The sequence below is a fragment of the Chiloscyllium punctatum genome, chromosome 6 (assembly GCF_047496795.1).
Source record: "Chiloscyllium punctatum isolate Juve2018m chromosome 6, sChiPun1.3, whole genome shotgun sequence".
In the NCBI taxonomy this organism is placed as follows: domain Eukaryota; kingdom Metazoa; phylum Chordata; class Chondrichthyes; order Orectolobiformes; family Hemiscylliidae; genus Chiloscyllium; species Chiloscyllium punctatum.
In genome coordinates, this window is record NC_092744.1 from 21931582 (window position 1) to 21945356 (window position 13775).

General features: G+C 43.1%; 1 protein-coding gene across 1 annotated transcript in view; it reads right to left on the reverse strand.

The window, feature by feature from the left end:
• LOC140478768 (AP-2 complex subunit mu) overlaps positions 1–2822 on the reverse strand; it is a 74126-nt gene extending 71304 nt beyond the window's left edge. Inside the window, exon 1 of the mRNA XM_072572119.1 lies at positions 2703–2822. The gene's annotated coding sequence lies outside the window, so the exon portion shown is untranslated. The remainder of the gene's footprint in view (positions 1–2702) is intronic.
• Positions 2823–13775: the final 10953 nt, after the last annotated feature.

Consider the following 13775-nt stretch of genomic DNA (forward strand, 5'->3'; position numbering starts at 1 on the left):
GTAGCTGTAGGAGTCAGTGGGTTTGTAAAAAAATGTCAGTGTCAAGTCGGTCGTCATTAATGGAAATGGAGAGGTCCAGGAAGGGGAGGGAGGTGTCAGAGATGATCCAGATAAATTTAAGGTCAGGGTGGAATGTGTTGGTGAAGTTGATGAATTGCTCAACCTCCTCGCGGGAGCACGAGGTGGCGCCAATGCAGTCATCAATGTAGCGGAGGAAGAGGTGGAGAGTGGTGCCGCTGTAATTACGGAAGATCAACTGTTCTACATAGCCAACAAAGAGACATGCATAGCTGGGCCCCATACGTGTGCCCATGGCTCCCCCTTTGGTCTGGAGGAAGTGGGAGGATTCGAAGGAGAAATTGTTAAGGGTGAGGACCAGTTCGGCCAAACGAATGAGTGTGTTGGTGGAAGGGTACTGTTGGGGACATCTGGAGAGGAAAAAACGGAGGGCTTGGAGGCCCTGGTCATGGCGGATGGAGATGTAGAGGGAATGGTTTCCACCTATCCACGCCACCCTCTCCTCCCTGACCTATCACCTTCATCCACTCACCCATTGTACTCTATGCTACTTTCTCCCCACCCTCCTCTAGCTTATCTCTCCACGCTTCAGGCTCACTGCCTTTATTCCTGAAGGGCTTTTGCCCGAAACGTCGAATTTCGCTGCTTGTTGGATGCTGCCTGAACTGCTGTGCTCTTCCAGCACCACTAATCCAGAATCTGTTTTCCAGCATCTGCAGTCATTGTTTTTACCTCGATATTAAATGAGTATCCATTGCTTCAATGTCTGCATTCACCAGCACTTTGCTTTAATATAAAATTCAATTTTGTGAACAAATTGTATTGTAGGTATTTTCCACTATTTTTCAAGTGAATAGATAACAAATTTAACTGCCAATACATTGCAGTGACATGGGAGTATAGACAGGGAAACATTTGATGCAAATAAATCACATTCAGCCTGGATATTGAAATTAACTTAAGACAAGCAGAAGGCTAGAAGAACACAGCAAGCCAAGCAGCAGTAGGTGGTGGAGAAATCAACGTTTCGGGTATAACCCATCTTCAGGACAGCTTTCGTTTATCTCTAACCAACTGAAATTAACTTGGCTTCCAACCCATTTGTTCACTTTTGTAAATTAACAAATACTTTAAAATCCACATCTCAACTGTAAACTACATCTATATTTTGAGTTTATAGAATGCATTTCATTATACTTAATATGACTAGGTATTAGAATTGATGACTGTGATACAACCAGACAGGATGTAAATTACATAGATTAGGACAAACTTGTTACCCAAGCAGACTTCACTGCTTAGTCAAAGTGAGTTTGATAATCATGAGATTCTGAAATAAACAGATAGGGAAAAGTGCCAAGAATCAGAGGACAGCAATTTAGGGAGATCAGACAAAAAAAAACACTCATTTAGAATGCACTACTTGAGTACATCGCAGAGGAATATTTAATCATGCATTTAAACAAGTTCTCTTTTAAAGACCCAATAAGAAAATAAATGGTAGGGCTTTAAAGAAAGGTAGGTAGTTGAAAACATGTAAAGTTTTGCATTTACATAAATACAGTAATCAATGTGATCCAGAATACTATTCTGCCAAATATCCAAAGTGTAGATTCTAACACTGCACAACAGGAGTTAACACTTACTTCAGAGTTAAGTAATTCTAGTATTTCTAAACTAGTGATCAAATAAAATGAACTCAAGTTAAAATCATTTACAAGTAATAAAACCACAGAGGCAAAATTACATCAGTCATTGCTGCAAACCAGAGACCAGCCATAAACTGAATTGACCACCTAAAACACATTACAACTAAGACCTCCCCAGGAAGGAAAGAGAAGCCAGCACAAATATGATGGGCTGATAACCTCAGATACTGTAGATTTTCCCATGTCAAGCAATTACAAAGTAACTAACACAGGCTAGACAGTAGGCTGTCAGACAACTTTGATCTAAAGAACAGAGCTCAAAATCTAATTTGAGACAGGAAGATTCCACTACAAAATCTGTGCAAATAAATAATTTGGCTTCCCTTTTTCAATGAGATTGATTTGGGGACGTAAAGGGAAAATGGTGAGGTCACCTCCACTGCATTGTGGCCAACTACCTTTAGCACCCGCTGCCGGGGGGGGGGGGGGGGAGAGGAGAGGGGGGTCTTTTAATAGAGGGCACCTTTGCATTTGCTACTCTCTCTCAGTACTGAATGCAGCCAAGAAATTGAGTCAGAATTGAGAGATATTCAGCAAAACAAAACTCACTCCTTGGACTGAGGTGGGTGCAACACCCACACCCGGGGGAGTTGAGTTATAATATTTCATAATTGCCCTTTCCTCCTCCAATAAGGATGGAAGGACCGTCTGCAGGCCAGATCACCCCACCCCACCGACTGCCAGGCTTGCCATCGGGGGTTATCTTCTGCCACACCCACGAACACCATCCCCATTCCTTTCCCCCTCCCACCCCCCCCAAAAAAAACACATTCAGGGGGAGGGGGGAGGGAGGTTGGCCGCCCCTCGCAAAATGTCCGCCGCCGTTACCCTCCCCCACTTTCCCTTTCGTCCTTGCTTCACTCTCGACCAACTCCAAGGCCGACAGCCACTACGACCCCCGCACCCCAGGATGCAGGAGAATATCGGATGCCTGTGCCTTGAGCCCCGCCGTCGACCCAGCTCGATCTCACCTACCCGCTGCTCGCGCCGGCTCCTCACAAAATGTCCGCCTCCTCCCTGCCTCAGCACGGCTGCCCCGCGGGTCACATGACGAGGACTCGGCGTCATCACGCACGCATCACATGACCTTGAGCCGCTCCATGAGAAAGATGAGTGATGCCAAGCCCATTCATTCATTCATTTGCTGACTGAGAATGGCTACAGTGGAAGGGCTCAAGGACAGAATGGTCTCAGAAAAGGGAAATGACTTGAAAGGGTTAACTCAGAAACGTTCGAATAGCTCCACTCAGCAGTCATCTGTATATCAGTGGGAGGAACACTAATTCAGTGTTAGTCTGCTGTTAAGTTCACAATCCATGTAACATGTAGTACTTACTAGCTCTCATGAGATAACATGTCTCTGGTGTTCATAAAAACAGCAACAGGTGTCTGCTCTATCATTCTGGATCATGCGTGAATATCTACATCAATTTTACCCACATTATCTGCATACATGTTGATGGTATTAGAAGCTAGAAATCTATCTATCTCTGTCTTGAATTTACTCAGTGATTGATCTTCCACAACTTTTTGCAGCAGATAATTCTAAACATTAACTAACCACTAAGAGAAGAAAATGGCTGCCACATTTCATGATTATGCATCTATCACTCTACCTCTCCTGCAGTATTTTTTCATGGCTTCATCCAGTCTTCAGTCATTGTCATCATCTTTTTGTCTTTGTTCAAACATCATTTCCTGGTATTTCTTGCTCTTCTCTAATGTTCTTTCATCAAGCAACTACCACCTTGGGACAGTGGTCCATCATTCTTTGTTGGCTCCCCTCCTCCTCCCATTGATGGTTCTACACTCTATTTAATCCAACTTTTGAAGATATCCAACTGTTTCTCAATTTTGCCTGACCCCACTGGTACTTCAGTTCTATTGGAGAAGGTCAGCTGGATACTTTCTGACATATTCTTGTCCTTCGGTTTCTGTGCTGTAAATGGCTGTTGTGACAATATGTTTGTGGTTTATTCAACTTCACCTGAACCTTGCCGAACACAAGAGGGTGGTCAGATCCAACAGCATCACTTCAACAAATCGGATGCCTTGTGCCAAGCTACTGCTTGGGCTGTTCATGATATGGTATCATAGTGGTCCTTTGGTCTTTAGCATACTGAGCATACTACAAAGAAATAGACACCACTAGTGAAAATATGTATAAATTAGTTGCAAAGCTATTTACAAAGAAACAAGAAATGAAAGATTTACAAATTTACCATTCTGGTGGCTCAGTGGTTAGCATTGCTTCCTCACAGTGCCAGAGACCTGAGTTTGATTCCAGCATTGGGTGACTGTCTGTGTAGAGTCTGCAAATTCTCCTCATGTTTGATGAGTTTCCACTGGGTGCTATAGTTTCCTTCCACAATCTAAAGATGTTCAGGTTAGGTGGATCGACATTGTGAAATTGTACTGACGAGGGATGGGCAAGCTAGTTGAATTAGCATGGTAAGTGTGTGGTTACAGGAATAGAATGGGTCTTCAGAGGGTCAGTACAGGATGATGGGCAGAATGGCCTCTTTCCACACTGTAGGCACATTAAGAATCGGTAGAACTTATAGGTTGTTTCACAATCCTTCTTGGAGTTGGTGACTGTGTACCATTCCTGAGATCTAGACTTTGCAATTGTTTTGACATGTATGTCTGTTGCTCTCCCATGTGCTGTGAGAGTGATGCTAATTTAATACAGCTTCAATATCTGAGCATATCTTCATGTGTATTTAAAGCAAAATTGGGATGCTATACAGTTCTCTGAGTTGGTTTCTCTTTCTCTTCAATCTTTCTCCATTAGATACAATGACTTCATAGGATCCAGGTTCTCTGCACACTTTGGATACTTTTGCAGATTATCTTGGTATAATGGATGACTTTTATCTTCTGTCCTCCAAGCAGTTCTACATGTTGGTCAAAAACCACCTTCATTCTTCCTTTTATTTTAGAAGTTTGTCCTTTATTTCTGAGAGCTTGGATAGTCATGGCTTGGTAGAGTTGTCCTAATTCACCTTCCAACTATGATCTCTGCTGATGACAGCAAGCACATATCCAGATTGTAAGTCTTAGATGCAGCATAACAATACAAAAATCCAGTTTTATTGTCCCGCACTTCATGATCAGTGATGTAAATGTGAAAAGTATTGGCTCAATGTGACTTTGGATCGAAGGTAATAAGGCAGACGCTGTCATATAGCTCATGTCCCATATGGCACACATGCATGAGAATTCCTAGAAGCAGGGCATTCCAACTGGAACTCTATCAAGAAGCACATAGAGTAAGACCCTATCAACTACCCTCAAAAGAACAGGAAATGACAATGCCCTGGGAAATGACATTACCACAGGAAATGACATCACCAACCCAAGGAAACACAAACATATAAATAGAAAGCTGGAATTATCAACAGCGCTTTGCCAGAAGGCCCACTGAAGATGTTACCTAGTAGGGTGATGAAACATCTGGAAATGAATTTTCCAGCTCAGAGAGCAAACCTACATTCAAAAGGTCCGAGTATATTTTGGCACATTGTAAGATATGCCCTCTTCAGATGTATTCAGACTGAATGCTCCATCACTGTGCCAAGAATGCACAAAGTCTTCTTCAACTGTTTGGCAATTATAAACTTAGACAAATAGTTGCTGACTTAGAGAAAATTGTCATGATATATATTAAGTAAGTCTGTGGCAATTTTGGGCTTAGGGACTGGTGGAATTTTGTTAGGGTGTAAAGGTTTTCTGTACTTCAGTGCTTAATGACTCAGGCAAACTTTGCACATCATTACTGCGTTTTTATTGTTACTATTGCTCTCTGGCCTATATACAATATCGCTTGTAGGAACATTGTTAGTTTTCATCTGACATGTTACAGAATCACAGAAATGTTATATTGCAGAAGAAGGCCATTTGGCTCATCATATCTACACCACTCTCTGAGCATTTTGGTTTTGTGCTAATCTCCTGCCTTTTCCCTGTGACCATGCACATTGTTTCAATTTGTTTCCAATGGACCGCCATTGGAACAGTCAGCAACATAGAGTCATAGAGATGTACAGCATGGAAACAGACCCTTCGGTCCAACTCGTCCATGCCGACCAGATATCCCAACCCAATCTAGTCCCACTTGCCAGCACCCAGCCCATATCCCTCCAAACCCTTCCTATTCATATACCCATCCAAATGCCTCTTAAATGTCGCAATTATACCAGCATCCACCACATCCTCTGACAGCTCATTCCATACATGTATCACCCTGTGTGTGAAAAAGTTGCCCCTTAGGTCTCTTTTATATCTTTCCCCACTCACCCTAAACCCAGGGAAAAGACTTTGTCTGTTTTCCCTATCCATGCCCCTCATAATTTTGTAAACCTCGACAAGGTCACCCCTCAGCCTCCGACACTCCAGGGAAAACAGCCCCAGCCTGCTCAGCCTCTCCCTGTAGCTCAGATTCTCCAACCCTGGCAACATCCTTGTAAATCTTTTCTGGACCCTTTCAAGTTTCACAACATCTTTCCGATAGGAAGGAGACCAGAATAGCATGCAATATTCCAACAGTGGCCTAACCAATGTCCTGTACAGCCGCAACATGACCTCCCAACTCCTGTACTCAATACTCTGACCAATAAAGGGAAGCATACAAATGCCTTCTTCACTATCCTATCTACCTGCGACTCCACTTTCAAGGAGCTATGAACCTGCACTCCAAGGTCTCTTTGTTCAGCAACATTCCCTAGGACCTTACCCTTAAGTGTATAAGTCCTGTTAAGATTTGCTTTCCCAAAATGCAGCACCTCGCATTTTTCTGAATTAAACTCCATCTGCCACTTCTCAGCCCATTTGTGAACCTCAAGGGATTTCACTCAAAAAATGTGCAACTTATCACAGGTGACGAATCACACAGTAATTTCCCAGGAAGATCCCATGATTCACGTGCCTTGTGGAACTCTTAACCTCTTGTACTTTTTTTGAGGCCTTGTTCAGATTAACATTGCAACCATCCAATGGAAACCTATCTCATCATATGTTTCAATTCTGTCCCACTTGTCAGTTACATGTCCATAGAAATCATGTGGGGACCAGAACCATATATAAATTCACAAATAAAGTCATTTGCTGGTTTCACTTTTACAAATAGCTTCCGCAGATTTAATAGGTAATGAGATATTTTGTTACATTAAAGGTGCCAAATAAATAAAAGATATATTTTTGTCATTTACATAAATGATTTGGATGCAAGCATAAGAGGTACAGTTAGTAAGTTTGCAGATGACACCCAAACTGGAGGTGTAGTGGACAGCGAAGAGGGTTACCTCAGATTACAACAGGATCTGGACCAGATGAGCCAATGGGCTGAGAAGTGGCAGATGGAGTTTAATTCAGATAAATGCGAGGTCCTGCATTTTGGGAAAGCAAGTCTTAGCAGGTCTTATACACTTAATGGTAAGGTCCTAGGGAATGTTGGTGAACAAAGAGACCTTGGAGTGCAGGTTCATAGCTCCTTGAAAGTGGAGTCGCAGGTAGATAGGATAGTGAAGGCAGCATTTGGTATGCTTTCTTTTATTGGTTAGAATATTGAGTACAGAAGTTGGATGTCATGTTGCGGCTGTACAGGACATTGGTTAGGCCAATATTGGAATATTGCATGCAATTCTGGTTTCCTTCCTATCGGAAAGATGTTGTGAAACTTGAAAGGGTCCAGAAAAGATTTACAAGGATGTTGCCAGGGTTGGAGGATTTAGCTACAGGGAAGAGGCTGAACAGGCTGGGGCTGTTTTTCCTTGGAGTGTTGGAAGCTGAGGGGTGACCTTATAGAGGTTTACAAAATTATGAGGGCCATGGATAGGATAAATAGACAAAGTCTTTTTCCCTGGGGTCGGGGAGTCCAGAACTAGAGGGCATAGTTTTAGGGTGAATGGTGAAAGATATAAAAGAGACCTAAGGGGCAACTTTTTCACGCAGAGGGTAGTATGTGTATGGAATGAGCTGCCAGAGGATGTGGTGGATGCTGGTACAATTGCAACATTTAAGAGGCATTTGGATGGGTATATGAATAGGAAAGGCTTGGTGGAATATGGGCCAGGTGCTGGCAGGTGGGACTAGATTGGGTTGGGATATCTGGTCGACATGAACGGGTTGTACCTATTCAAATATGTTTTTACACACCTCACCACCAGGTCAGATGAGATTGAACCCTGAGCCAGGGACATCAGCAATGAGTCTCAAGAGCACAAGAACAATTTGTATAGTTAGAGGACACATATCTAATTAAAGAACATAAGCATTCACTCCATTTGTGAACACATACCGTGTTAATGCACCTATTTTAATAATGGATAGTCATCCATACTTTACAGCAATTCTTCCCACGATGTTGCATCCTGCAGAGGTACATTGCACTTCCTTTCCAAGGACATTCTACACCCTTCACCAGAGATTTGGCCAGCTGCCACTGACTTTTAGTCAGGCAAACAGTGCCTGTCCAAGGTTCACATTTCTGAACACTAAGCAGTGGCATCTGTCAAGGTTTTAGGGGAGGACATAAGGTATGGATTGGGTCTTTCACAGTTTAGGGTCACTCATGAAGGACAGTTGTGAGGAAGACACCGTAGGTGTATTAGAACGTTTTAAAAGTTGATATCAATCTGTTTGGCCACATTATGAATATTACATTGTTGGTCATAGAGTCATAGAGATGTACAGCATGGAAACAGACCCTTTGGTCCAACCTGTCCATGCCGACCAGATATCCCAACCCAATCTAGTCCCACCTGCCAGCCAGCCTATATCCCTCCAAACCCTTCCTATTCATACGCCCATCCAAATGCCTTTTAAATGTTGCAATTGTACCAGCCTCCACCATTTCCTCTGACAGCTCATTCCATACACGTACCACCCTCTGGGTGAAAAAGTTGCCCCTTAGGTCCCTTTTATATCTTTCCCCTCTCACCCATATCCATTCAAACCCTTCCTATTCATATACCCATCCAAATGCCTCTTAAAAGACTCCACCACTTCCTCGGGCAGCTCATTCCATACACATACCACCTTCTGTGTGAAAAAGTTGCCCCGTAGGTACTTTTATATCTTTCCCCTCTCCCCCTAAACCTATGCCCTCTAGTTCTGGACTCCCCAACCCCAGGGAAAAGACTTTGTCTATTTACCCTATCCATGCCCCTCATAATTTTGTAAACCTCTATAAGGTCACCCCTCAGCCTCCGACGCTCCAGGAAAAACAGTCGGAGCCTGTTCAGCCTCTTCCCTGTCACTCAAATCCTCCAAACCTGGCAACATCCTTGTAAATCTGGACCCTTTCAAGTTTCACAACATCTTTCCAATAGGAAGGAAACCAGAATTGCACGCAATATTCCAACACTGGCCTAACCTATGTCTTGTACTGAATACTCGAACCAATAAAAGAAAGCATACTATCCTATCTACCTGCAACTCCACTTTCAAGGAGCTATGAACCTGCACTACAAGGTCTCTTTGTTCAGCAACACTCCTGAGGACCTTACCATTAAGTGTACAAGTCCTGCTAAGATTTGCTTTCCCAAAATGCAGCACCTCGCATTTATCTGAATTAAACTCCATCTGCCACGTCTCTGCCCATGGGCCCATCTGGTCAAGATCCTGTTGTAATCTGAGGTAACCCTCTTCGCTGTCCACTACACCTCCAATTTTGGTGTCATCTGCAAACTTACTTACTGTACCTCTTATGCTCGCATCCAAATCATTTATGTAAATGACAAAAAATAGAGGACCCAGCACCAATTCTTGTGGCTATCCACTGGTCACACATTAATTCCTGGAGTGAGACTCAAACATAGAGCTCCTGTTTCAGAGACCCTCGGTGCCCTCAGTACAGGACGAGAAAACACTGGTCCAAATATTCCAATGGTGAGAGTTGTTGGACCAGCATAGACTGAAGGTACACATTGGGACTATGTAAAACCATCGACCCAGCTGACTCTGTGGGAATCTTTGGAAATCTGACTATTCTAATGGACCACTCTCCTGCATTTGGAACCCTTTGGAAAAAGTCTGAGAATCTAGAAAGTTATGAATCACTTAAGCTTAATAATTACATAGGAAATGTTAGAGAATAATTAAAAAACTCTCACTCCTGGGTGATTACTGTCATAAAATCATAGAGTTTGCAACAGAGAAAAGGGCCCCTCAGCCCACTGGGTCTGGGCCAGTCAGAAACAACCACCTAACTGTTCTATTTTCATTTTCCAGCATTTGGCCCATAGCTTTGTATGTCTTGGCATTGAAAGTGTACATTTAAATACTGCTTCAATGCTGTGAGGATTGCTGCCTTTACCACCTCACTACAGGGAGTTCCAGGTTCCCACCACCCTCTGAGTAAAACAAAAAAATTCCTCCCACACCTCACCTTAAATCTATGCCCCCGGTCAATGATTTCTCCATTCAGGGGAAAGGTTTCTTCCTGCCTTCACCCCTCATAATTTTATACATAATTTTTATCTCAATCATGCTCCCCCACCTCCCCTACTCAGCTCCAATGAAAATTATCCCAATCTGTCCGATCTCTCTTCTTAATTGAAACTCTCTAGCCCAGGCCATATTCTGGTAAACCGCATCTGCGTCCTCTCCAGTGCAATTACATCCCTGTTAAAATGTGGAGTTCAAAAGAGCATAAAATACTGCAGCTATGTGAAAGTGAGGACTGCAGATGCTGGAGATTAGAGTCGACAGTGTGGTGCTGGAAAGGCACAGCAGTCAGGCAGCATCCGAGGAACAGGAGAATTGACATTTCGGGCAAAGCCTTTCATCAGGAACATCCCAAAACATCAATTCTCCTGCTCCCTGGATGCTGCCTGACCTGCTGTGCTTTTCCAGCACCACACTCTGGACCCCAATACTCCAGCTATGGCCGAACCAACTTTTTATATAGTTTCAGCTCAACATCCCTGCTCTTAAACTCTGCCTGTATTAAAAACAAACCTGACTCACTACTCACTCCCCAGCGACACCTCTCCTCACCAATGTGAGCCAACGCACCCCTCCCAATCCCTGGTTGGACCTGATAAGCCTCACCTCCCAACCCAACCTAAAGCTGACACAGCACCCACCCACTTACTGGCTCAACATGACTTTGCTGCAACTGACAAGCTATTCCTTTCTTCCACTTATAGCCTACCCCCTCATTCATCTCTTAGATCTCTCACACTTGCTATCGAAGTGTTTTGGGACCTTTAATTCCTGAATTAAGTCAATGAGCATTGTATTTAAGTAAATGTCTCGGCCTGTCACACTCCTTCTGCACTGGGTGAATTTCTCCCTAATTATAGTTGTTGTGGGTATGTGCCAATCTCTTATGGTTATTTTCAATAAATACATCTAGACAGGCCCAATTTGGAATCTTGGCACGTGAAATCACTGACGGACAAGAGGGTAATTTTAAAGAGAATTTCCATCAGTGAAACAGAAAGTAGTTAGAGTATCTGGGCCATTACAATGAAAGAGGCAGCAGCAAAGATCATATACTGTACTTCATCAGTTGCACTGGCTCACCAACAGTCAGAATGGTATCGCTATAGGAACTGTGTACACAGGAATGTTAATTATCCGTAACTGTCACCTTCCTGGTGGTTATGTGTGAAGACCATTTGAACTGTTTAATTTCAAGCTTACTGGATATCAACTCTACCCTCTTCCCATTAGGTCACCTATTTGCTTCTTAAGCTTGTACTTTCCAATAAACCTGCAGAACTGTAACCTGGTGTCCACCCCAGTCCAACATCGGCATCTCCACATCATGCTTCTTAAATAACTAAGGTGCCCTTGCTGTCATTGTCCTTCTTTGTATGTTTCAGAGAATGATCTCCTTTGTGGATACAAAAAAAGACATTCCTGACACCAATTATAACCTTTCTTCTCACAACCCTGTTGCCTCCTACCCATTACTATGCTGTACATAGAAATAGTCGAGAGTGTGGTGCTGGAAAAACACCGCAGGTCAGACAGGATCAGGAATCAGGCTTATGCTTGAAACGTCGATGCTCCTGCTCCTTGGATACTGCCTGACCGGCTGTGCTTTTCCAGCACCACATTCTCGACTCTGATCTACAGCATCTGCAGTCCTCACTTTCTCCTCCCTGTACATGGAAATATTCTGGGGGTTTTCTAGCAAACTAACTGCCATCCATATCTTCATCAAGTCCCCTTCTTGAGGTTCAGAAACCACAGTTTTTGCATTCTTTTTGGAATCGGAAATATTAAACAGCCGCTGCCACCTACCTTAACTGCTCATTCTTCATTTGTGAAGTATGATCAAGGCAGTGCTGGGAAGAAGCAACCAGCAAAGGGATCTTCTGATATAACAATATTCAGAGCTCTACAAAGTCATCTAATGTTTGAAGTGCTTTGACTCAGGACAGTGTTATAAGGTGAAATACAAATGCATCTACTGTTATAATGACTCTGTCATGGGAGATCGGCCATGTTATCTACATCACATTGCTGTTTGTGGGAATGTACTGTGAATAAATTGGTTTCCCTGATTGCTACATGACATCAGTGATTCACTTCAAAAGGATGTCATTGACTGGAAAACACTTTGAGAGGTCATGAAAGGCCCCAATAAATACAATTTATTCAATTTCTGCACTGCCATGTGTCTGATTGTACGGCGTACTGCAGTGTAAATCCAAGGACTGATTTGGGAACAGAACCAGTGAGCTCAGTAGAGATTCATCAGTTGCATGATTTGTCCTCAGCAAAAGGTTGAAAAAATCAGACAGGCAGGGTTTAGACTTCACTCAGACTGAACTTGTTAAACACAAAAAATATATTGAGCAAATTTTACCATCTTAAAAAGTAACAGCTAAGTACAAATAAAGCTATTTGGTCACACCCAATTAATATAGAGAAAATAATTCTGAGCACATTTGGCCTATGGGGATTGGGGCTGAAACTCAGTTTGTGTACAACAGAGATCAGTGCAGTTTAGATGCTGTCTTTTTTTTGTTGATCCTTATGCAGTCAATACTGGAGGTGGTCTGGGTCCAGCACATTGGAGTTGCGAGTAAAGCTCCAGATGTCCATCACTCCCACTCTGACCAGATGGGCCAATGGGCTGAGAAGTGGCAGATGGAGTTTAATTCAGATAAATGTGAGGTGCTGCATTTTGGGAAAGCAAATCTTAGCAGGACTTATATACTTAATGGTAAGGTCCTAGGGAGTGTTGCTGAACAAAGAGACCTTGGAGAGCAGGTTCATAGCTCCTTGAAAGTGGAGTTGCAAGTAGATAGGATAGTGAAGAAGGCGTTTGGTATGCTTTCCTTTATTGGTCAGAGTATTGAGTACAGGAGTTGGGAGGTCATGTTGTGGCTGTACAGGACATTGGTTAGGCCACTGTTGGAATATTGCGTGCAATTCTGTTCTCCTTCCAATAGGAAAGATGTTGTGAAACTTGAAGGGGTTCAGAAAAGATCTACAAGGATGTTGCCAGGGTTGGAGGATTTGAGCTATAGGGAGAGGCTGAACAGGCTGGGGCTGTTTTCCCTGAAGCATCGGAGGCTGAGGGCAACCTTATAGAGGTTTACAAAATTATGAAGGGCATGGGTAGTGTAAATAGACAAAGTCTTTTCCCTGGGGTTGGGGAGTCCAGAACTAGAGGGCATAGGTTTAGGGTGAGAGGGGAAAGATATAAAAGAGACCCACGGGGCAACATTTTCACGTAATGGTGGTACGTGTATGGAATGAACTGCCAGAGGATGTGGTGGAGGCTGGTACAATTGCAACATTTAAGAGGCATTTGGATGGGTATATGAATAGGAAGGGTTTGGAGGAATATGAGCCGGGTGCTGATGGTGAGATTAGATTAGGTTGGGATATCTGGTCGGCATGGACGGGTTGGACCGAAGGGTCTGTTTCCATGCTGTACATCTCTACGACTCTATGACTCCTTTAGCCGTTGAAACATAATACAGCTTAATAATTGTTTGGGAGACTGTAAATGGAACTTGCTCTGCTGTATCTGCCCTGAGAGAATTTGATATTATAGGGTTGAGGGGATTTTAATTTTAT